This window comes from Heloderma suspectum, chromosome 6 (assembly GCF_057233095.1).
Source record: "Heloderma suspectum isolate Gila_16-S chromosome 6, 16-S_ref, whole genome shotgun sequence".
In the NCBI taxonomy this organism is placed as follows: domain Eukaryota; kingdom Metazoa; phylum Chordata; class Lepidosauria; order Squamata; family Helodermatidae; genus Heloderma; species Heloderma suspectum.
This window is the reverse complement of record NC_139463.1, coordinates 89,030,913-89,054,615: the sequence shown is the minus strand read 5'-3', so window position 1 is coordinate 89,054,615 and position 23,703 is coordinate 89,030,913. Positions and strand designations below refer to the sequence as shown.

The 23,703-nt window shown below is 44.3% G+C and overlaps 1 pseudogene; it reads left to right on the top strand.

The window, feature by feature from the left end:
- The first annotated feature begins 313 nt into the window (after positions 1 to 313).
- Positions 314 to 23,703, top strand: LOC146341761 (vomeronasal type-2 receptor 26-like; annotated as a pseudogene).

Genomic DNA, 23,703 nt, shown 5'->3' with positions numbered 1-23,703 from the left:
GGTCAAACATGCCCCTACAACTCTGCAGAGGTTACAGGTAGCCTGAAGGGTGATCAGATAATGTCCTGTCCATGCCTCTATTGGCTTCCACAAACAAACATCATTTTCTCCCAATCCAGCACAGAAAAGCAGGTCCAAAAGGTGCCCTGCCAAATAGGTTTGGTAAGAACTTATCTGAGACAGGCTCGTGGATGACATGTCAGCCATGAAATCCTGAGCCACTCCTGACAAAGTAGCCTCAGAACAAATATTAAAGTCCACAATCCTTGAGATCTTCAGCACTACAGTTGAGACCACCTCAGTCAGCTCAGACATGAAGACTGTTAGGCAGCAGGGTGGGCAGTACACTAACAGAGTCCACATCATGTCTTGGGTGACCCACACCACTGACAAACAGTCCAAACTGGCTGAGTGTCAGAGGGGTATCTGAACAGAAGGGAAAGATGGGGTATCTGACTGGAAGTGGACTCACCTGCATGAGTATGCTTTGCAGCCTGAGCAAACAGAGCAGTTCTGTGTGTAACATAAGAATCGCAGTCTGACAGTAACCTATGTGAATCTTCACATAGATACTTCTACCCTGAAGGGATGCCAAAATCTATCCCAGGAATCTCTCTGTGGGATTTTGATATAAATGACAGGACAGCAAATATCCTGTGAGATATCCTCTATCTCTCCCATACTACAGATATAGAACCGTAGGTTTCTTGAACGTGCCTATATCTTCCATCCAAGAATGCTGTGGGCATGGTCTGGAAGCATAGTTCCATAAATGAGGTTCTGAAAGAAGCAAAAGTAAGAGTTTGCAAGTACTGAGCTCTTTCGTGATCCATGTTAAACAAATAATACCACGGAGAAAAGTTTGAAAATGTAATTAGATCTAGATCCTGCCTATTATCTCTTCCATAAATCCAATCCCTCGATTTGTTTTTGTCTCCCAGTATAGTAAAAATATCTGGTAGACAGTTTTTGGAGGTTAGCAACTCTTGGCATGACTTAGCCCAGCCACCCTTCTTCATTTATTCTCTTAAGCAAAGCTTGGGGAGGCAATCTTCTGGCATGTCCAGGACCCTCTTATACTAAGGAAAGGCTGCCTTCTGAGCCTTAGCTCTTACCGATACCATGCCTGTCTCTGTCCTGAGGAAGGGAGCTGGGTTCCCTCAGGGTACTGCCAGTAAGTATGTAAAAAAATTGTTCTGCCAAACCTCCAATGCCTTCAGATTGTTATGCCCAACCCCCTATAGGCTAGCCTATGGCGTGAAAAACCACAGACGCAAATGGCGTAGCAGACGCCATTTGCGGCTGTAAAGCCCTTAGTTTAAGGTAAGTGCAGCCATTTACAGCTGCATTTAGCTTAATCTAAGGGTTTTATGGCTACAAATGGCATAGTGGATGCCATTTGTGCCCGGATCAGTCTCAGCCAGCAATACAGCACAGCAATGGCGGCTGTATTGCTGGCACTCCGGAGCCGGCCGGTGGCTCTGCGGAATTGCCACGGAGCAGAGCTGACCAGATTGAGCCTGGTGGGTTCCCTCCAGTTCTGCCCCGCGGACACCAGTCTGTGACCCCCTCCTCTTGCGCAACTTGGCACATCGCAGACCCGCCAAGAGCAGCAGCCCCTGCCTCTTTCCCATGTCTGGCTCTCAGCCGCAGCGGTGGCAAGAGCAGTGGGAGAGGGACACGGTTGCCAACGGGGGCAGCTGCGGAGGCGCTCGCAGCACTCCTGCGAAACACCAGCTGGAACGTGTCCCAGCACAAGCACAGGCGGGCAGTATGTGGGGATCCGGTGGGCGGGTCACAGGGCAGACTCCGGTGAGTCTGGTGATCCCTACCGATAACTGTTTCAAAAGATGGAGAATGTCTTTCTATACATCTGCAACTCCGCAAATGTGAGTCCGTGATTCAAACTGTGGATACACTAAATTAAATCCATAGGTTGCAGGATATAGCACTTTTCTAGGTCTTCTTCACATCTACCTAAACGGAGGAGGAAGTCATCTGAGATTACCTTTTCTCTGGGCAAAGGAAGGGTGAAAAGTCAAGGCCACATACCACCTGATCCTGCTTCAGTTGTTCGGCTGTTTTCAGTGCCACAATAATGGCAGCACATGGGAAGCAAATTTTCTTCCCTCTAATTATCAGTATGATTAACCCTCCCACTCACTAAGCCCCAAGGGATGTCGTCTAGAGGCCTCAAGAAAAATTAGCAACAGCATTGTTATAAAAGCCAACGATAATACTCAGAGCTGGACCAAAGGGCCAGAAGCTCTGTCACAGAGAAGGCTGATTATTTTCAGGGATGTCTGCACTGCTGGATTTACTGGGATTTCTACAGAGATAAAAGATGAATAGTAGCTTGAGATATCTGCACCTACCAGTTCCTTCTTATCCCCAAAGGATTCCTCCTTCTCTTGATATTGCTTTATGCACCAGTACAGGAAAGGGTCAGATATTTCAAGGGGTTTCATCTGTGCGTGAAGTAGTAAGAAAAAATATTCAACATTCAGAAATTGTAAAATTGGGGAATCGGTGTAGATATCCCCCTTATGTCAACTTAACGGTTTTTCAGTAGAGTTTTAATTAATATATACCTTTATGTGAAAACCCCTTATGTATCTTATTATACTTAGTGGTATATGAATATCACAAATAAATAATAAATAAAATACATATGGTCAGCTCTCATTCAAGCCCCTTTATAAACAGGCAGATCTGAGACATCACATATTCTTGAGAAAATAGGGGTATGTGTCTCTAAATGGGAACTTTGGACCTCCAAATGGTGTTGTTGTTGCTGTGGTTGCTTGTGCTATTACCTCATTTTGTGTGCAAGACAGGTTCTGTTCACCACAGCATGAAGACTCCTTCCTGTAAATACAGAGTGAATGACCACATTAGCAGTAGGCATGAGTTTTATCAATGGGGAGACCTTGTCATCGGACAGATTGCTTCTACGTTCTCTTTCCTGTATCCTCCTACATCTTTAAAGGAAAAGCCATCTTCAAAGTCCATGAAGGAACTCACGTAAGGACTTCTCCTCTACCCCTATAGTTTTGTTTTGCTTCTACCATAATAGACCACAAAGAACAGAAATGGGTTCTCAGATTGCAGAAATACATTTGTAATAGGAAGCCCCATGCATCTTGGACTTTTTTCTTATGTTGAGGCTGTCTTCAGTAGTAAAGAAACAAGGTCTGCAGAAAAAGGTCTGCAGCAAATAATTGCCTCCTGTGTCAACCTACTGGCGTCACCTACTGGCTTCCCACAGTTAATGTACGGATGCTTCCTGAGAACCCTTTTCCCTTCTTTGTGATCTACTTTGGTTGCTCACCTCCTTCTGTTTTCTTGCTTATACCATAATAACCAGGAACATCTTATTAACCCACAGAATGCTCAAGAACCTTCAACTAGATTTCAATAAGAAAAGTGGTATAAAAGCCACTTTGTGTTTTCTTTGATTTAGTTTGCTCATTGCTAAGGATTCACTCAATTTCATTCCATTGCATAATTCTAACATGTCATTTTATTTTATTTTGGAAGACAATTAAAAAAAATAAAGGCAACCAAAAAGTACTTTTCACTGAATACTTGTGGAAGAGCTGGGAAAAACAGCATAAATACGATGTGAATATATAATGAAAGGATGAAAACAAATGCTAAATTCTGTGTGTGTGTGTGTGTGTGTGTGTATGAATGTCTGTTTCTGTGTGCATGTGTGTGTTACTATGTGTGTGCATTAGTCATAAAAATATAGGCAATTTTAATTGGTTGGAAGTTGATCTAAGGTGTGTAGGGCTTCTAGACAGGAAATAAATGGAATATGTGGTGCTGTAATATCTATTTTAAAGTTAGGGTTCCTTGCTTGCTGTACTTGCTGACTAATTTTACACTTAACCATAGTCTTCCAGATTGTATCAATTTGCTCTTCTTTACTTGGTTGGTTTGGGGACTTCCATTATGTGCTGTGCAACGTGGTTCATGTCTACCCAGAAGTAGGCCCTGTGAAATCAATAGGGCTGACTCCCAGGCATATGGTTATAGCACTGCAGTCTTAGATACAATAGTTATTCTTTTCAAGAAGGTTATATAATTTTAGTGAGCATGTTTTCATGTCTCCCTCACTCTATGAATTCCAGTGTGCCTTCATTTTAAATACTTCCTTTCATCTTAAAAAAAAAAAATGCAAATGCCATGTTGTGCTCTTCCATTTATTTTCCAGAACCAGAGGTTCTCTTTTTCCTTATTCTGGCTTGGTAACAAATTCGTATCTGATACATCTGATTATTCTCCTGTGTTTTGGCATTAAAGTCTACTCTGCTCATTTCATAGCTAAAGTTTGTGTATGTTCTCAGTATTGCCAATACTTTCCATGAATCCTTGATCTTATGGAAGCCTTCCTTCCAAAACGTGCGTTTTTATTTTTTAATTTTTGCATTACTAGGACTGCCCATTTCACCTTTGCATCACTGTTATCCTTGGGGGTTTAAGACTATGAGGTGTGGGCTTCTTGCCTGGCTAAACATGAATTCACAGGCATGCTCGTTCCAGCCAGTTTTGCTCAGGTCCTCCCACTCCTCTTATTATCTGCAAGGGCCTACTATTAAAAAAGATGAGGGAAATGCCCCCTTCTTTTAGAAGATCAGCAAGTTCACATTTGGGTTCTTGAAGAACTCTGGGATGGATATCATCTGACCTCAGCAATTTATTAACTTTCCATTCTTCAGTAAGATGGAGAGCTTCATCTTCTGTCACCACAATTGGACTCAGATCCTCACACTCCCGTCCTGAAACATCAGTACAGGCACCGGTATCTGTCCTACATGTTCTGCAGTGAAGACAGATGAAAAGAACTCAGATAGATTCTCTGCATTCTCCTTATCTTCCTTTAGTACTCCTGGAACTGAATGGACATCTAATGGTGCAGTTACCTCCATAGCTGGTTTCCTGCTTGTGATATATCTAAAACATTCTTTATTGTTGGCCTTGAGGTTGTTAATGATATGCTTCTTCAAATGCTTCTTTGCATCTCCTGTTCTCAGGTTGCAACTTTGTTGCACAATTTTGGGCTCCATTTTCTTCTCCTCATTTGGGCAAGACTTCCATTTTGTGATGCAATCCTCCCCCCCTACTTTTAAGAGCCTCCTTGACATTGCTATTTAAATATGGCATTGACCTTTTTTACTTTTTGTTTCATTTCCTCTCCTGTGGAACATATTCTAGATGAGCTTGTATTATTGTGGTTTTGAGGAACCGCATGTTTCATTTATTATATTTATATTGATTTTGAAAGGACGAAACATTTTGACTCCCCTGTTCAACTTTTTAGCAGGTCCCTCATTGTAGACAAGTTTCCACTTTTCAAGTCAAATGTGACTGTGTTGGTTTTCTTTCGCAATTTCCCCACTTAAACGTATTTACATCTTACCTCCATCCCTCTTTGTGGGCTGTCTGTGAGCACTAATTGGATGTATTTTCAAACTAACTTGGTTGGAGCTCCAGCATTTTTGGTGTATCCCCCCTTGGCTGACCTTTAGAAAAGATGCTTGCTGGGACTTCTGCTTCTCTCCTCATGATCTTTTTCAAATGGCTGTTGAATTCTACCTGAACAGGCAATCATCATTCGCACTGAACAGGTCTGAAGCTGACCCATTCACAAAGGAACAGAAGGCAAGCACAGAAAGCACTGGGGAAGTAGAGTGAATTATCTCTGTATGCTCGATAGACCCCTTCTCCCCCTTCTTCTACTTGCAGTGACTGTGCATAAGGAACGGGCCCGAATGTACCATATTTCATTCTGATAAATACTCCTCTAACTCTTTCTCTCTCCTCACTCCCTACGCTTACCCGTGACCTATTCATTTTCCTTCAAGAGCATTTTATGCAATACTGCTTACTTCATCCCTTCCATCTCACCCCCAAAACGCTTCCTCCTGCCAGCTGAACAGTCCACACATTCCATGGCCTAGTTCAATGTCTGGAGCCCGCTGCCCATCTCCATGAGAATTCAGCTCATCTCCCCACAATCCAAGTTTTCATTGAAGGCTGAAATAGTTCATCTTTCTGGTGTCTAAATTGCAGTTGTGCTACCACAGTATTTCCCTAAAAGTTATGTGTATGTTTTAATACTTGTTTTACCTAAGTAGATATGCCATGGTTTTCAGAAGCTTATGTGCATTTGGATTGATCTGAGTTTCCCCTCGCCCACTTTGCCAAAGATACTCTATTGCCCATGTCAAAGAAAGGTCCTTTTGATGAATGTTTGTCTTTTAGAACATGCACAAGTTTGTACATGCACCTAGAGGGAGGACACCTGGCAACACCTTCATGACTAGTATCCGTTGCCGGTCTTACACTCAAAAAGAGTGTAATCCAGTTGGAGGCTGCTGAATATCCAATGCAGGGAGGCTGGAGAACAGAGGTGATTCTTGTCTCTGTGCTCAGGCTGCCCTACATTTTCACTAGATGGGCGATTTCTCCCGTTAAGCAGTGGCGCTTCTGAGCAAGAGGGAAGGAGGCCAGGGTGAGCACAGGAAGCTGCGTAACACAGCTTCCCATGTCTCCTCTCCTCCCCACCGCCGGGACTGCTCCTTTCCCCCATCTCTGTGCCCCCTTTCGGAGTGCTGGGATGTAGCCAGAACCACACTGGCTATGAGGTTGGAAGGGGAGCACAGTTTCTAGGCTCTGAGGCTGAACACCTTTTTCTGCCCTCAGCTCCAAGAAACCAAACAATCTTGTCCCCTCTCCCCTTGATGCTACCTAGGGGGAATAGAATTGCTCTCTAAAATAGTTAAATCCTGTTTTAAAGGCTTTTAAGTTGGTGTCCAGATCTACTTTATATAACAGGATTGTTTTAAGGATTCCTTGGACAATGTATATGGAAAGATGCAAACACTCTAAATTGCCTCAGAAATGCTAACTGTTATGTAGATGGCATTAACGCAGCTGGCACAAATATCTACCATTTCCACATGGCTTTGGTTATGTACTCCTTGATAGAAGGAAATGCAGAGTGTGGTGACAATGTGCATTACAGTCCTACCTGTCATACAGAACCTCCTATAGCAATGTCAGAACTCATTCATTTCAACCAAATCCAACACTGAGATTGCATCCGACCGACTGGTCTGCATTAAAAAGCATCCCCAGAGGACTTCCTTGCCAGCTTTGGGAGAGGCAACTTGTGGCCCTCCAGATGATTTGATCTACAACTCCCATCACCTCTCTCCATTGGCTATGCTGGCTAGGGCTGGTGGGAGGTGAAGGCTGGACCATCTGGAGAGACAGAGGTTTCCCATCTGTACTCTATGAGAAACTGACCAACAGAGCACAGGCTCTGTAGAAGAACTCAACCATCAATCTATTTCATTGTCTATTTGTAACAAACACCTAAAATATGTTCCTTTGTTTCATGAGAGTGTCTAATTCAGTTAAAATCTGAGAATGTGATGTATTCCTTGTTATTCAAGCTACAGATCCAAATTAATATAAAATAATATTAGCATAGTACATGATTATAACCTAATACACCTTACTAACATCTTTTTGTACACTGGGTTTTTTTTGTTTCTCTCTCTACCTTAACTGAAATTATCAGATATGAGAGCAAAGCTGCTGATGTCATTTCCATGTCTGTCTGTCTGTCTGTCTATCTTCTTTGTCCCAGTGTTGTGCAAACCACATCCAAGCACTCTGTGGATCTCAAAAACCTATGATAAGAAAAGCCCATTATCTTTCCAGCTTACCTGGGGCAGAAAATACATGCCAAGACAACATAAAGGCAGCTGTTTAAAAGATGTTGACCTCCCAGATTCTTTACAGCTCAGGGGGATGTCAGGTTTCCCCCACCCTCTTATTTCACAGGGATTGTCTATGGTGCAAGGGGCCAACAAAATCAGCAGTGACTTTCCTAGGGGGATTATACTAGGGACTATATTGTTACAGGCAGCATTCAAGGAGGATTGGAGATCTCAAATAACTCATGCAGTGTAGAATACTGCTGCTACACATAATTGAGAAGAGCAACCAATGTTAGCTTTTCTTTGCAAAGCAGGGGTGTATGAGAAATTTCTTTCAGTTCTTTTTTTAAACCAGGATTTATTTACCCAGTTTGCATTTTCTGGAGCAAACACATGCTCAGAAACAATCTGTAGAAGTCTGTACATTTTCATGCTAGAAGAAAAAAAAAGTTCACAATTTGATATGAACTTAGGTCAGAAGGAGCTTTGAGATGGAATTTGAATAATTTCGGCAAGCTCATGTTTTGCTGTTTTGCACATCTCTATTGTAAAGTAAAGAAGGAGGAGATTAAATGTATTACCTTCTGTCAACTAGTTTTAAATTTGATGTGTTTGTCATCATAAAATACAGCACAGCACAGCACAACAACAACAACAACAACAATCACATGATAGGTCACCGAATCCATGTTTTGAGGTTATCTAGGAGGGGAGCGTCATTCCAAGAAAACTTAAAAGGAATCATTTATCAAGATGATGACCTCCCAAGAACTGGAAATCAAAAGTGGATGTCAACTCAAGTTTTTGTTTTTTTTCTTTTTCCGTTGTTTCATACATATTGTCTATGGTGCAAGTGGTTTAATTAATCAGTTTTGACCATGTTTAGGGGAGGTTATGACAGGGACTGTGTTATTGCAGGAAGAATTCCAGGAGCAGCAGAGCTGAAATAATGCCATGCAATGTTGTATACGGAAGGAAGGAAGGAAGGAAGGAAGGAAGGAAGGAAGGAAGGAAGGAATCCTTTATTTACAGTCAACTGACCACCAGCAAAAGATACAAAATGCATAACAATGAAATATGTTGTTCCACATCATAAAATTAAGTCACAGTGCCATAGAGGATCTAGTTAAAATAGCAATGTTCAAAATTTTATAAACTTGCTTGGTAATTCATCTGTTGGCTCCTTCGAGTATGATTTACATAAGACTTACTAAAGACCAACCAGGAAAAGATTGAGTAATTGGAAGTATCAGGGCTAGGGATGCTGGAGAATTCTGCCACGGACTCCATGGCAATGCCCCCCGCCACACAGATGAATCCCCCCGGGATGGAGCCTACCTGGCGGTGGCGATTTCAGCAGTGGCCCCGGCAGCGGTGGCAGCCCCGGGTCATCTTCCAGCTGCTGCCAGGCTGTGGCCGCAAATGGCACCCGCTACACCGGCCTCCATTTGAGTCTCTGCCAAGTCATGATAGGCTATGTAAGTATCTATGTAGCCTACCACAGCAAAAGGCAAGGATGCAAATGGTGGCCACTACGCCATTTGTGCCGCTACTCTTTGCCGTAATAGGCTACATAAGTATTTATGTAGCCTATTATGGCAAAAGGCAGGGATGCAAATGCCATAGCAGCCTTTTCCTTCACTGCCTTTTGCCATGATAGGCTATGTAGATACTTACGTGGCCTATCACGGGTTGGCAGGGATGCAAATGGTGTAGCAGCTGCCATTTGCATCCCTGTCTTTTGCCGTGATAGGCTACGTAAATACTTATGTAGCCTATCATGGCCTAATGCAAGGATGCAAATGGCGACTGCTATGATGGCCACCATTTGCGGCCGCAGCAGCCCGGCAGCAGCCCGGCAGCAGCCCGAAATCCGGCTTCAGCCAGCCCTGGCCGGCAGCTTCACAGCCTTGCTGTGGAGCGGAGCCAGCTGGGGAGGATTCCAGGGGGGGAGGGATGGATTGCCTCCCCTCCCCCCACATGGATGCCCCAGATGGAACAGGGTAAGTAATTCATACACCCCTAATCAGGGCATATCTGACCCCCTGATAGTAACAGCAATTGAACAAAACATTTATTACAGATTCCACTCCAACATCGTTGCAAGGGCAACGTCTCTCCTTTTCCTGTGTTTTGTAATACCTTCCATCGAAGAGTTTAGAGGGCAAACCATTAAGCCAGGCAAAAGACAACTTCTGCTTCTACATATAATTCAGGAGAGCAACCAGTGGCCCATCAGAGATCATCATGGCAGTAAGAAATTGTTTAAGATTCTTCAGCTATTCTTATTGTTTTATTACATGATATATGTCTTTTATTGCAGTATGATGCCAAAGAACTACCAGCATATCTTAGCCTTGGTGTTCGCTGTAAAGGAGATCAATGAAAATTCCACAGTCTTACCTAATGTCGCAATTGGGTTTCACATCTATGAGAGCTACTACAACCCACAGATAACTAATATGGGTACCCTTGGTCTGCTTTCTTCACCACATAGATTCTTCCCCAACTACAAGTGAGATATGCAGAACAATTTGATAGCCATGATTGGGGGAATGTACCCTCTCATCTCTCTTGACATTGCCACAATCTTGGAGAATTACAAGACTCCACAGGTAGGTTTGTAGACATGAGTTGGTATCTTCATTCCAAAATGTCAGAAATAACAGGTCTTTTGAAGCCTTTATGCAAAGCTTTAGAGCTGCAGGCGGACAAGATAGGCAGTCACTATTTCTGCAGGGCAAAATTAGCAACTGTTTAATTGGTATTTGGTCCCAAAGAAGAGAGAGAACCCGAGGCAAAGAAATCAAGTGTGGACATTTGACATTTCACCAATATGAATTCCATAGCTGCCACTTTCCTCTGGTTTTTGACCACTGTGCCCCAGAGAGAAGAGACAGTTAGGCAGAAGCTGAGTGTTTGGCAGTAGTAGGCATTTTACCCCAGCACCCCACAGAGTGGGAGAGAGGCTGGTTTAGCTGATGTTTGTGCACTGCAACCCACTGAGTTAATGGAGAAGAGAGAAAGAGAGAGAGAGACCGACTCTGTAGCTGGCATTTGCCTGCAGGTCTCCTTAGCTGGAGAAAGAGCCATGGCAGGCACAGTTTGGAAAACATTTGACTCTGGCAGTTCCGCTCTTCCCCATATATGCAGGATTCAGAAGGCAAAGTACTGCTTGCAGTTCCCTCAGCACCAGCACCTAGAATATCCAACGTAGGGATGGGGGAGAAATCCTCCACGGACCCCAGTTCAAAAGAATCCAGCCCCCCAGAGTCCATGGAGGATCGGAAGACTTACCTCTGCCTCCTAGAGGAATCCTCACCAGCCAGATCCTGCCTGCCAGCCAGCTCTGGAGCACCAGCTCCAGAGCAACGGCTGCCACTGACATATCGCTGGTTGGGCAGATTGACTGTGGACATAAATGGCGTCCACTACACCATTTGATGCCACATAGGTCATAGTTTAAACTAGGGATGTATGAAAGTCACTTACCGTTTTGCAGATCTGCTTCGCAGTGTGGGGGGGGAGGCGCTCCGTCCCTCACCCTGGAGTCCTGCCCGACTGGCTTCGCTCTGCGGGGATTCCGCAGAGCCACCAGCTGGCTCCACCCACAGCTGGACATCTGGCCGCTGGGCAGCAGGGATGCAAATGGCAGCTGCCATAGCCGCCGCCATTTGCATCCCTGTATTTAACCATGATAGGCTACATAAATATTTATGTAGCCTATCACGGCAAAGTAAAAGAAAATATGCGTACGCAAATGGCGACGGCTATGGCGGCTGCCATTTGCATTCCTTATTTTTCACTGTTTTAGTCTACGTAAATATTTACATAGACTATTATGGCGAAAATAAAGGGGAACGCAAATATCGTAGTGGGCGCTATTTCCTTTCCTTTCTGATTTGCCATTTTAGCCTACATAAATATAAGCGCCCACTAAGCTATTTGCGTTCCCCTTAATTTTCCCCATAATAAATATATACGTAGACTAAAAAGACAAAAACTAAGGAATGCAAATGACGGCCGATGTAACCAGCACCATTTGTGTATGCCGTTTTATTTTTTATTTTTTTACCCAGACGTGATAGGCTACATAAATCTTTACATAGCCTATCGCGTCTGGGTAAAAAAAAAAAAAAAGACCCAACTGCAAATGGCGGCGGCCGGTCGGAAGACCACCCGCCGCCACCATCGAAGCTGCCATTGGAGCTGCTGCCATCTGGAACATCCGCCCCAGGTAAGTCTCATCCTGGGGGGGATCCGCGGGGGAGTGGGGGGTGGCAGGCTGTTCCGCCATGTGTTTCGGGGGCCTGAATGACAGTGCATTCGTCCTCACTGAAATCCCTGGCGGAATTCTCCGCCATCCATAGTTTATGCAGTTTATTTCCCCAAAACCCATGGGGGAATGGCCTCCCACCCCCCGCCATCCCACGGAATCCCCCTGGGATGAAGGTTACCTGGGGTGGATGCTCTAGCAGCGGCAGCTCCAGCAGCGGCTCCAGCATGAGCGGCAGAGGCTGGTCTCTCAGCCAGCTGCTGCGGCCACAAATGGTGGCCATTGTAGCAGCCACCATTTGCATCCTGCCAGGCTGCCATGATAGGCTACGTATTAACGTAGCCTATCATGGCAAAGAGCAGGGACACAAATGGCAGCAAGGCACATAAAGGCAGCCCCGCAAACAGCAGCCACTATGCCATTTGCATGGCTGCCTTTACCATGATAGGCTATGTAAATACTTACGTAGGCTATCACGGAAAGAGCAGCGGCACAAACGGCGTAGCAGCCGCTGTTTGCGTCCCTGCTCTTTGCCATGATAGGCTACGTAAATACTTATGTAGCCTATCATGGCAGCCTGGCAGGATGCAAATGGCAGCTGCTACGATGGCTGCCATTTGCAGCTGCAGCAGCCCGGCTGTGGCCAGATCTCCAGCTGTGGATGGCCCTGGCCAGGGGCTCTGCAGAGCCGCCACGGAGCAGAGCCATCCAGGGAGGATTCCAGGAGGAGGGACGGAGCACCTCCCCCCCACTGCGGATCCCCCGCTGCAGAGCCAGATAAGGGATTCATACATCCCTACATTAAACATTCTCAACCTAATATTTTGTAAATTATTTCCCTCAATAAAGATCTTTTTTTTGTTGTTTTCATTTTCTCTAGTGGTGCTTTCAGCCCTATCCCTAAGGCATAGGAACCAAGTTACTGACTTTCTTTGAACTATGGTGGGTTTATTTTGGTGGCAGAAATTAAAGATATTATACCTGAGGGAGTATTCCCTAATGCTGAGGTCTAATTAGGAACTTTAGTAAAAACTGTGAAATAACTTTCATATGATTTCTTCTTTTCCTTTCCTTTCCTTTTTTTAAAAGCAGTATAGGTTGGATAACCCATTGGACCTGGTGAAAGTAATGGGATAACAAACTTTTGCTTGGCCAACTCCAGATGCTTTGGACTTCATAATTCATCAGCCTTGGCAAGCATGGCCAATCATTTAGGAATGCTGGGAGTTGTAGTCCAAAATATGTGGATCACAACATGTTGGGGAAGGCTGACTTATTATGAGCCAATCTACACCTACAGGTTTTTCTGCTTCCAATGAGTTTTCACCACCTGTCTTTCTCACTACACAGTACTCACCTCCAATTGGAACCGGAATTTCCTGCTTCTATGCTCCCACTTTCAATACCCTCATATCCCAGTATTTCCCCTTAATGTGCTCTTGTTTTCCACCTTCCCTACCATATCCAGTCATAGTCCCCTCCCCTGCCTGTCCATATACAGTGATGTTTGCATTTCCCTCCTGTCCAATCACAGCTCTTGATGGCCCCATGTCATCTTCCGGCTACAGATCTCATAGCTTCCTCAGCACTCAATTTTTCCTCAGCAACAAGCAAAGGGATGCTTGTGCGCATGCTTGTCTGATATCGGAAGCTAAGTAGGGTCAGCGCTGGTTAGTAGTGGGATGGGCAACCACCTAGGAATCAGGCTTCCTGCATTGAGCAGGGGGTTATTCTATCCCTTCAAATGAGACCAAGTTTTACCCCCTCCTATTCCCCACTTTGGATTTTGTTTTTTTAATTAAGGCATTATCTTTGAAGAATCGTGGCTTCTCTGCAATTTTTTTTCTCCAATTTAGGCATGATCTTCCAAGATTCGAAAAGTCGAGGATTTGAAGCTTCTTTGAATTTTCAAATCTTTGAAGATCATGCCTGAATCACAGCAAAGAAAACTAACACAAAACCCTATTTACCAGCCCTGATAAAAACAAATATTCTGAGCCTGTGCAGTTTTCCATGTTAAACTCACTGAAATTATTGCACTATCATAGCAGGGGTAAAACTGGACTTTGCTTCTGCTACCCTGCTGCTAGACACATTTGCTTGGGAATACACTCCACTTTCTCGTAAAAAAAGGAATAATATTCTTCAATGAACAATTAGTAACATGAGCACCTGCCCTGTCAGTTGGCCCTAAACTCCAAAATGTTATAAAATAAGAAGAAAGGATGCTGTACAAGTAGCATTCAAAGTGGTTGGCACAGGCATGCCGATACCTGCCCAGGTGTTGATGCAGGGTCTGCTTCCCAGTGTCCCCATCACCTGCTGCTCTCTGAAGGGTCATTTGGGAGGGGGGCTGGCACTTAGATGCCAAATCCAACCCTACCTGCACCACAGCCCCCCAATCTAATCAGAACAAGCCCTAAAACACATAACTCAATAGCACAACCCCTGAACTGTTAAGAATGCACACTGCCTTCAACTTCTATGATATAATGATGGTACTCATATGTTGGGAAACTGAGCATGACTTGGAGCATTACTAAATGTCTCTAAATGTCATTAAGTGAAAGTTATATTAGATCAATAATGCTAATAAGGAATGGAAGGTGCAGCTATGCTAGAAATCGTACAAAAAAAAAGATTAAAACAAGAACAGAAACATTTCCCACCCATGGCTTCCATTCTTAATACTAGATGGGCTTCGTCAGTATATGGGGATTGTCCAGTTACTTGTCCATTCATAAAATACATCTATGTTCTATTTCAGCTCACTACTGGTCCTTTTTCTGCAGCATGGGGTGACAAATCTCTATTCTGGTATTTATACCAGATGGTCCCAAACGATGCACATCAGTACAGAGGGATTGTGCAGTTACTTGTGCATTTCAAGTGGACATGGATTGGGCTCTTTACTACTGATAGTATCCATGGAGAACGGCGTTTGCAGAAATTACTGCCAATGCTTTCACAGGAAGGTATCTGTGTTGCCTTTATAGAAAAATTCCAAGCCTTCAAAAAACGAAGAGAAAAGGCAGCGTCGTTTCATGGTGAATTGGAAGATAATTCAGTTTTCATCGAAAGAAAGGCCAATGTATTTCTTGATGATTCTTCTCATCCATCTATAATTAAAATAAGCTCACTTCTTCAGAGAGCAGTGCTGGATTCACCTATGAGTAAGGTGTGGATTATGACGACATACTGGGATTTCACATCAAGCACCAATCTAAGAGGTCATGATATACAATCCCTCCATGGCATGCTATCCTTTGCAGTTCACTCAAAGGAACCACTGGGATTCAGGCAATTTCTTCAGAGTGTTAATCCTTCCTGGGCAAAAGAAGATGGCTTTATCACGGTATTCTGGGAGAAGACCTTCAACTGTTCATTGAAAAGAACCTTTGAGAGTGAAGCATTCCAGAAAGACTGCAGTGGAGAGGAGAAACTGGAGAGCCTTCCTGGAACTTTCTTTGAAATGGGTATGACTGGTCACAGCTACAATGTGTACAATGCAGCCCTTGCTGTGGCACATGCTCTACATTCCATGTATACATCAACATCCAAACACAAAGTACGGAGGTCTGGAAGAACGCTGGAGCCCTGGAATGTGCTGGCCTGGCAGGTATTTTTTATCAAAAGCATATCCCTTTTATATGTTAATTGTTAACAGAATCAAGACACATATACTCTATATGACAATGCTATGGACCTTTCAGTTCCACAATTCTCTTAGGAATATGATTGACTTACGGTTGACAAAAATACTACTGCTTTGGTAACAAGCATTCAAAAATACTGGCTAGAGTGCTTAAAATGACTAGAGATGTCAGAGAATTCCGCCATTTGCATTCCTTATTTTTGGCCATCTTAGTCTACATAAATATTTACGTAGGCTAAAATGGTGAAACAAAAAGGGACGCAAATAGCGCCCGCTACGCTATTTGCGCTCCCCTTTATTTTTGCCGTCATAGTCTATGTAACTATTTACGTAGATTAAGACGGTAAAAACAAGGAACACAAATGGCGGCGGCCATAGCCGCTGCCATTTGTGTATGCAGTTTTTTTTTTGGGGGGGGTCCCCAGAGCCCTCTGTGGTGGGAAATCTGGCTGCAGATGGCTCTGGCCTGGCTGGGCCTGGCCGGATGCTCCACAGAGCTGCCGCAGAGCACAGCTGGCCGCGGAGGATTCCGGGGGGGAGGAACGGATCTCCTCCCCCCATCGAGGATTTATTTATTTATTTATATCCCGCCTTTTTTTCCTCCAAGGAACTCAAGGTGGTGTACATAATCCTCCTCCTCCTCCTCCATTTTATCCTCACAACAACAACCCTGTGAGGTGGGTTGGGCTGAGAGTCTGTGACTGGCCCAAAGTCACCCAGTGAGCTTCCATGGCCGAGTGGGGACTAGAACCCGGATCTCCCGGCTCCCAGTCCAGCACTCTTGCCACCCCCCACCATCAACATAATCCGCGGAAAGGTAAGTGACGTTCGTACATCCCTAAAAATGACAGAAATGAAATCTAAAATATATTCAGTAAGTAGAAATAATGGCACCTTAACAGTTGATCATATGCAAATCAACTCCCTCTTTGCAGATTTCTCTGTGCAGCTATATCATACAACCTCCCCAAGTGTGGACCTTATAAATAAGTATTGGAAGAAGTGTGGCATTGCTCCACTTAACAAAAGCCAACCAAAACTGTTGAACAGAGACATATCACTAGAGGAGGTTGAGCAAGCCATCAGACATTTGAAATATAATAGAGATTCTGGTCCTGAGAGATTTGGAAGTTCTTTTTGTGAATAAAAAAAATAAAAACATAAGGATTTATTGCTTCCTAGGCTTGCACAGCTTTTTCCTAAGATCTGCCAGGGAGATGTTCACCCAGATACCCGGAAAGCATCTAGATAACAATAATACCCAAACCTGGAAAACACAATACAAGGGTGAAATCCTATTGTCCAATTACATTACTTAAACAGGATAAGAAATATATAATTGATTTTAGCTTCGTGATTAAATAAGGTGGTAGGCAACTTAATTCATGTAGATCAGACTGGATTTATTCATGAAAGGCATATATTAGATCTAATACAACGGGGTTAAATGTTAACTATGATGCGACCAAAACAGGCCACCCACTGTCATTAATTTCGATCAACATATTCAAGGCCTTGACTGTCTTGGTATTTGGTAAGAGTCTTGAATGATTATCAGCTAGGAACCAAAACTGTGACTGCAATTTCCAAACCCTATGCTGCTAACAAAGCAACCATGCGTACTAATGATGTGCACCCTCCACCTACCTATTTGGAATGGGGCATGAAACAGGGCTGTGCCCTGTCACCCCTGCTCTTCACCCTTTCCCTGGAAACATTGGCTAATATCATACATCATCACACTGGTATTGCTGGATACAGGGGGTGGAGTGAAGAACATGTGAGAAACGTGTGTGCAGATGACATGATAATCATGCTGGGGGATCCATTCCAATCAGTCTCTAATTGAAAGGAAGAATCTGGAGGAAGAATTAAAAAATTGTAGGCAAGTGGCAAGTTAAAAAGTTAGTTATGAAAAAGCCACTATCATGTCATACGATGTGCACCACAATCATCGACATTTTAGTAGCCATGCTTTGGGAATTATGACCAGGGACCTAAAGAAATGGCACAAAGTGAACCTGTCAGTTTTAGGCTGAATTGCTGCAACTCAATTATCCTTGATTCCTTTTTAAAAAAATATTATTTGAGGTCTTCCCCATCCTCCTCTAGCCAAAGACTTCAAAATCTTGGCAATCTCAGCTTAATTCATTTGTTTTCAAGCCAAAGGACCTCACCTGGCATTAACAATATATTACAAAAACCCAGGAGGAGGAGGTTAGGGACTCGCAGACCTTGTATGCTTTCCAGTTGTGGCATCTCCACTTTATCATTATGAAGGCAAACAAAAGCTGGGTATGTCTGGAAGAAGAAATGCTGAACAAGGGCCCCTTATGGACTTTGCCTTTTCAATCCATACAAATGAAGGAGAGAAACAATATTAAAAACCAAAGACTAAAACTATTTTCATGATCTGGAAAAAGGGGCAAGCTATCTTGTTCCTGGTTTGGTCTCCTCTCACCCAGGTAAACTGGATACAACTGTCATTACTAGGATTCCCGAATAGGAAAAGAAGGGATATGTTTGGTTCAGGGACTTTTATTCCCAGGATAAACCAAAATCAATAGAACAACTCTGAGTTGACTTAGGCATAGGATGGCTACACGAACTACAGCTATATCACTTCCTCAAAGATCCTCACATACAGACATATGCTCTTAGAACCTTAACAAGACTAGAATAAGCAATGTTAATGGAACAGAAGGGGGTTAGGGAATTGTATCTCTATTTTACACTGTTTTAATGGATGGCTAGATGGGTTCCATGGCTGGCTTGAAGCAAGTGTGGGAGGTGATTAAAGAAGGGAACTAGAAGATGCTCATTGGACCAAATTATGGGACAACAGACCATTTAGATCAGTGTCAGCCTCCATCCAAGAAACCTCCTTGAAAGTTCTGCATGGATGGTATCGCATAGAGAAATAATGACTATTACCAGAGAAACAATTTCAAATGACCAAGAACATTTTTTATTATTATCGTTATATGAAGGATCTAATGAAATACTTGCTATCATTCTTGTTAACTGCCACTCGCCAGACAATTACACGGGGGGGGGGGGGGAGATGGACAACAGACAATTTGGCAATACCAGGGGGGGAAACCTCAGGATTTACTTTTGATTCAAGGAAAGACAGAATCGCTAGCATTTCATGCCATATGGAGGAGTTTTATTCAACATACATCACAACTGGATTTACAACAATATATTCCTACTTCTGCTCTGAGCATCTGGACATTATAACAGCTAAACAAAGATTATGCAGCACAAGTAGCAGTAGTAGCAGAATATTAATTGTGTCACCATGTTTCTGGTAGCAAACCAATGTGCCCCAGTTGTTAGGGGACTGTTTTCAGGGGATTTTCATTGTTACGTTGGCTTTAGTTGCTGTTTTTCTGCCTTCTTATTGTTTTCTAGATATATAATAAAAACATTTTTTTCACAAATCCTAAAAAGAAACACTCCAGTACACATAACCAAAGTAAAACCAGCAGCAAGAAAATGCAGCGATCTAAAAGCACTAAAACACTTCTTAAAATGCCTGGGATTTTTTTTTTTTTTTTAAAGTTCTTCACCTGGTGCTCAAAGGACCATAAGATAGGCACTGACTGAGCCTGTCTGGGAAGGGTGTTCCACAGACAGGGTGCCACCACTGAAAGGTCCCCCCTCTTTTTTGGCAGACATGCACCTTGCCTTATTTGGCAGGGGAAGCTGGAGAAGGGCCTCAGATGACTTCCTTTATGTCCAGGTAGGCCTAATGTAGAATTCCAAGTGTCAAGAAATTTCAAGAACTTCCAATAATCTGTTGTAGAAAGAGAGTAGCTTTATGCCGTTTAATGTCCCATCAGGTTGACATATGTATGACACATACCTGAATTTGCTTAGAAATGGAGCTGTTATTTTTTATATGCTCCAGTGCATTTGCACAGTGGACATCCAATGGAGATCAGTGAAAGCTTCAATATCAGGGAAAACATTGCACATGCAGTGGACATGTGTGTAGAACAGGCCTGCACAACTTGTGAACCACCAAGCTGAACACAGACTCCTTTGGCTGGCTGCCTGTAACTCGCAAAGGAGAGGAATTCTCCAGCAGCCAGCAAGCCATCATACAGGACAGTTAGACTGAGAGTTAGCTGGGCTCTTGGGGGCCCAGCCTAGAGTTTTCCACAACTTTGAAGAGAATGGGGAATAAAGAGCTCCACCTGTGCATGGGGGTTTCATGGTCATGATGTGACCCCTGCTAACAGTTTTCTGTGTAATATTTGCCCCACCTTCCTAACCATTTCCTATGTTTATGTGATGCATAATGCTATTTGCCTCCAAAATCATATGAGCCTGTTAAAATATCTAGTTGAGAAAAAACAAACAAAACATCTCATTTTTGTTTGGTTAGGGAGGTAGCTGTGGAGAAGTTAAGCGGCTAGCTGTTCCAGCTGTATTCTGCCCTCTGTACATTAAAAGCCACACAAGTTAATCATGTAGCTCTTTCCAGCTTCTCCATGTAGCCTTTCTTAAAGTCATGGTATATGAGTTATTAGCGTTAAGGTGAGGGTTAACAGCTGTCATGTTGCTCATTGTCTCCATCTCCATTTGGATGGATCGCTGATCAGTAACCTGTTTTTCTGGAGGGTGACATTAAGACAGAATGGAGTGAAGGACATACCTCAATCCCCCTTTAACCAAAACAGCCTGCCACAAATACCTGTTTAGGAACTGGGGCAGAAAACTTTTCTCAAGGGAAAGGTTTTGCATCTGTCGAGCAACAGAATGTTGAGGTGGGGATGGTGCAGCTGCCCAGCTGGCAGAGTGTAGTTGCTGTGAGGGACTTCCCAGCATCTGCCCAAGGGCCTCCCTGAACAAGCTGGCTGTGGTGGTCTCACATGAGGTGGCATTGGAAAAACCCTAGGACTAATATCCTGGTGCCTTGAACATACACACTGATTGACTGAACCGTAGGGCTGGAGTGGGTGCCCAGCTCAGTCCCAGATTCCTCCACCTCACTCCTGCCCCCAGACCATGCCCACTGAGCCTGCTGAGCCCCTGCCCAAGCTTGCACTCCCCTTGCTGAGCCGCCTCACCTATCCTGAGCTGTCCACAAGCACCAGTCGATGCCATGGTCCCTATCTTGCAAAAGTATTAGAGATGTAAATGGGCCATTTAGCCCTGTAATGTTGCCTAGATAGGGCCTCTACTTCTGCCATTTGTGCAATATTAACAACGTGGAAGTTCGCGAGTCACCATTTTGTTTGCAAATGGCCGCGGTGGGAATGACGGGTGCTTGCAGACAGCTCGGAAAGGTGCGGGCAGCTCAGCAGACAGGTTGTGAGTGGGTCTGGGCAGCGGCTCAGTGGGCATCTGGAGGACCTGAATAGGGGGGCATCCGTCCATCCCTACACTGGGGTAAAACATTTAGGAAGCATGAGTGAGACATATCCAAAATAATCTCAACGTATCTAGGCTAGGTTCTTGTCAATGTAATTGTGCAAATAGTTTGCTGTCTGTTCGTATCTTTTCCTCTTTGAATTTAGCTTCATCCCTTTCTCAGGGGCATCTCATTCAACAACAGTGCAGGAGAGACAATACAGTTTGATGAAAATGGAGATGCTGTCACAGGATTTGATGTTACAAACTGGATCATTTTCCCAAATCAATCTTTTGTGAGAGTTAAAGTGGGAATGTTCAATCCACGAGCTCCTCCCAGAAAACAGTTAACAGTCCATGATAAAAGCATTGTGTGGCCTAGGACTTTCAAGCAGGTGAGACCGGAAAAAGCATGCAAGATGGAGCAAAAATGGTTGGTTGGTTTGTTGGTTTGTTTATAAATACTTTACATCACCTGTCATGTTCAGCATACATAGGTAGGAGGTAACAATAGAACCACAAAAGGAATTAAAGAGGCATGGGAGTGCCCCTTTAGTTTAGGTGAGGCACACACACACACACACATTTCACCACTATAACCAAGGGATGGCGGAGAATTCCACCACGGATTCCAGTGAGGCCGAATGTACTGGCATTCGGCCCTCAGAAATCCGTGGTGGAACGGCCTCCTGCCCCCTGCCCCCCTGCGGAATCCCCCGGGACGGCACTCACCTGGGGCGGATGCGGCGGCGGCGGCAGCTCCAACAGCGCGCCGGCGGATTCGGCGGCGGCGGGTGTGGTGGTGGCAGATTCGGCAGTGGGGACTGCGGGGACGGGGTTGGTGGGGGTGGAGGCAGCAGGTGCAGGGGCGGCGGGGGCGGTGGCGGTGGCAGGGGAGACAGCTGGTCTCCTGGCTGGCTGCGGCTGGGTGCAGCATACGCAAATGGAGGCGGCTAGGCGGCTGCCATTTGCGTTCGCTATTTTTCACCGTTCTAGCCTATGTAAATATTTACATAGGCTAGAACAGCGAAAAATAGCGAACGCAAATGGCGGGGACCATAGCCGCTGCCATTTGCATACACGCTTTTTTTGTTGTTGTTTTTAAGCCAGATGTGATAGGCTATGTAAATATTTACGTAGCCTATCACGGCAAGCCAAAAAAATAGCATACGCCAATGGCAGCAGCTACGGCGGCCGCCATTTGCGTTCCCTATTTTTAACTGTTTTAGCCTACGTAAATATTTACGTAGGCTATTAATCGTGAAAAAAAGGGGAACGCAAATAGCATAGTGGGCGTGATTTGAGTTCCTTATTTGTTTCGCCATAATAGCTTACATAAATATTTATGTAGGCTAAAACAGCTAAAAATAGGGAACGCAAATGGCGGCCACTGTAGTTGCCGCCATTTGCGTATGCTGGTGTTTTTTTTTGGCTTGCCATGATAGGCTATGTAATTACTTACGTAGCCTATCATGGCTATGATGAAGTGAATGGCGGCCGCAGGGCGGCCACCAGTCGCAAGTCAGCGCAGACGGAAGCAGGTAAGTGCTCCATTTCATGTGCCTTTCATGGATTGGGGGGAGCGGGGGCTTTGTTCCTCCCAGATTTCGGGAGTGAATGCTAGTGCATTCGGCCTCACTGAGATCCGTGGCGGAATCCTCTGACATCCCTAACCATGCTACACTTTTGCTTTAAGCAGGCCTCTACGACCTTTCTAGATTGCATCAGCTGCCTTTCTCTCATATAAAACCACACACTACTTTTTCCTTTTCAGATATGGATTCCTGCACTGAATGTTCAGGAGATCACTATTCAAACGTAGAGCAGAATCAATGCATTCCCAGGTTATAAGCTATCTCTCCTATGAGGAACCTTTGGGGATTTCATTGTCTTTTTCTGCTGTTGGTTTTGCTGTGATCACAGGTTTTGTACTTGGAAACTTTGTGAAGCACCAGGACACTCCCATAGTCAAAGCCAACAACCGGAGCCTCACTTACATCCTCCTCATCTCCCTCCTCCTTTGCTTCCTTTGCTCCTTGCTGTTCATCAGACAGCCAAAGAGGATGACCTGCCTTCTTCGGCAAACAGCTTTTGGCATCATCTTTGCAGTTGCTCTTTCTGCTCTTTTGGCAAAAACCATCACTGTGGTTCTGGCATTCATGGCTACCAAACCAGGATCTAGAATGAGGAAATGGGTAGGGAATAGGGCGGCAAATTTGATAGTCATGTCCTGCTCCTGTATTCAAACAGGACTTTGTGTGAGTTGGCTAAGCACTTCTCCTCCATTCCCAGATAAGGACATGCATTCACTGAATGGAAAAATTGTAGCAGAGTGCAGTGAAGGTTCAGTCACCATGTTCTACACTGTCCTGGGCTACATGGGCTTTCTGGCCATTGTCAGCTTCACAGTAGCTTTTCTGGCTAGAAAGTTGCCAGAAAGTTTCAATGAGGCCAAGTTCATCACTTTCAGCATGTTGGTCTTTTGCAGCGTTTGGCTCTCCTTTGTTCCAGCCTATCTGAGTACCAATGGAGAATATTTAGTGGCTGTGGAGATCTTCTCTATCCTAACTTCCAGTGCTGGCTTACTGGCTTGCATCTTTTTCCCCAAGTGCTACATTATACTATTGAGACCTGACCTAAACATCAAAGAGCAAATAAGAAGAGCAAAATGA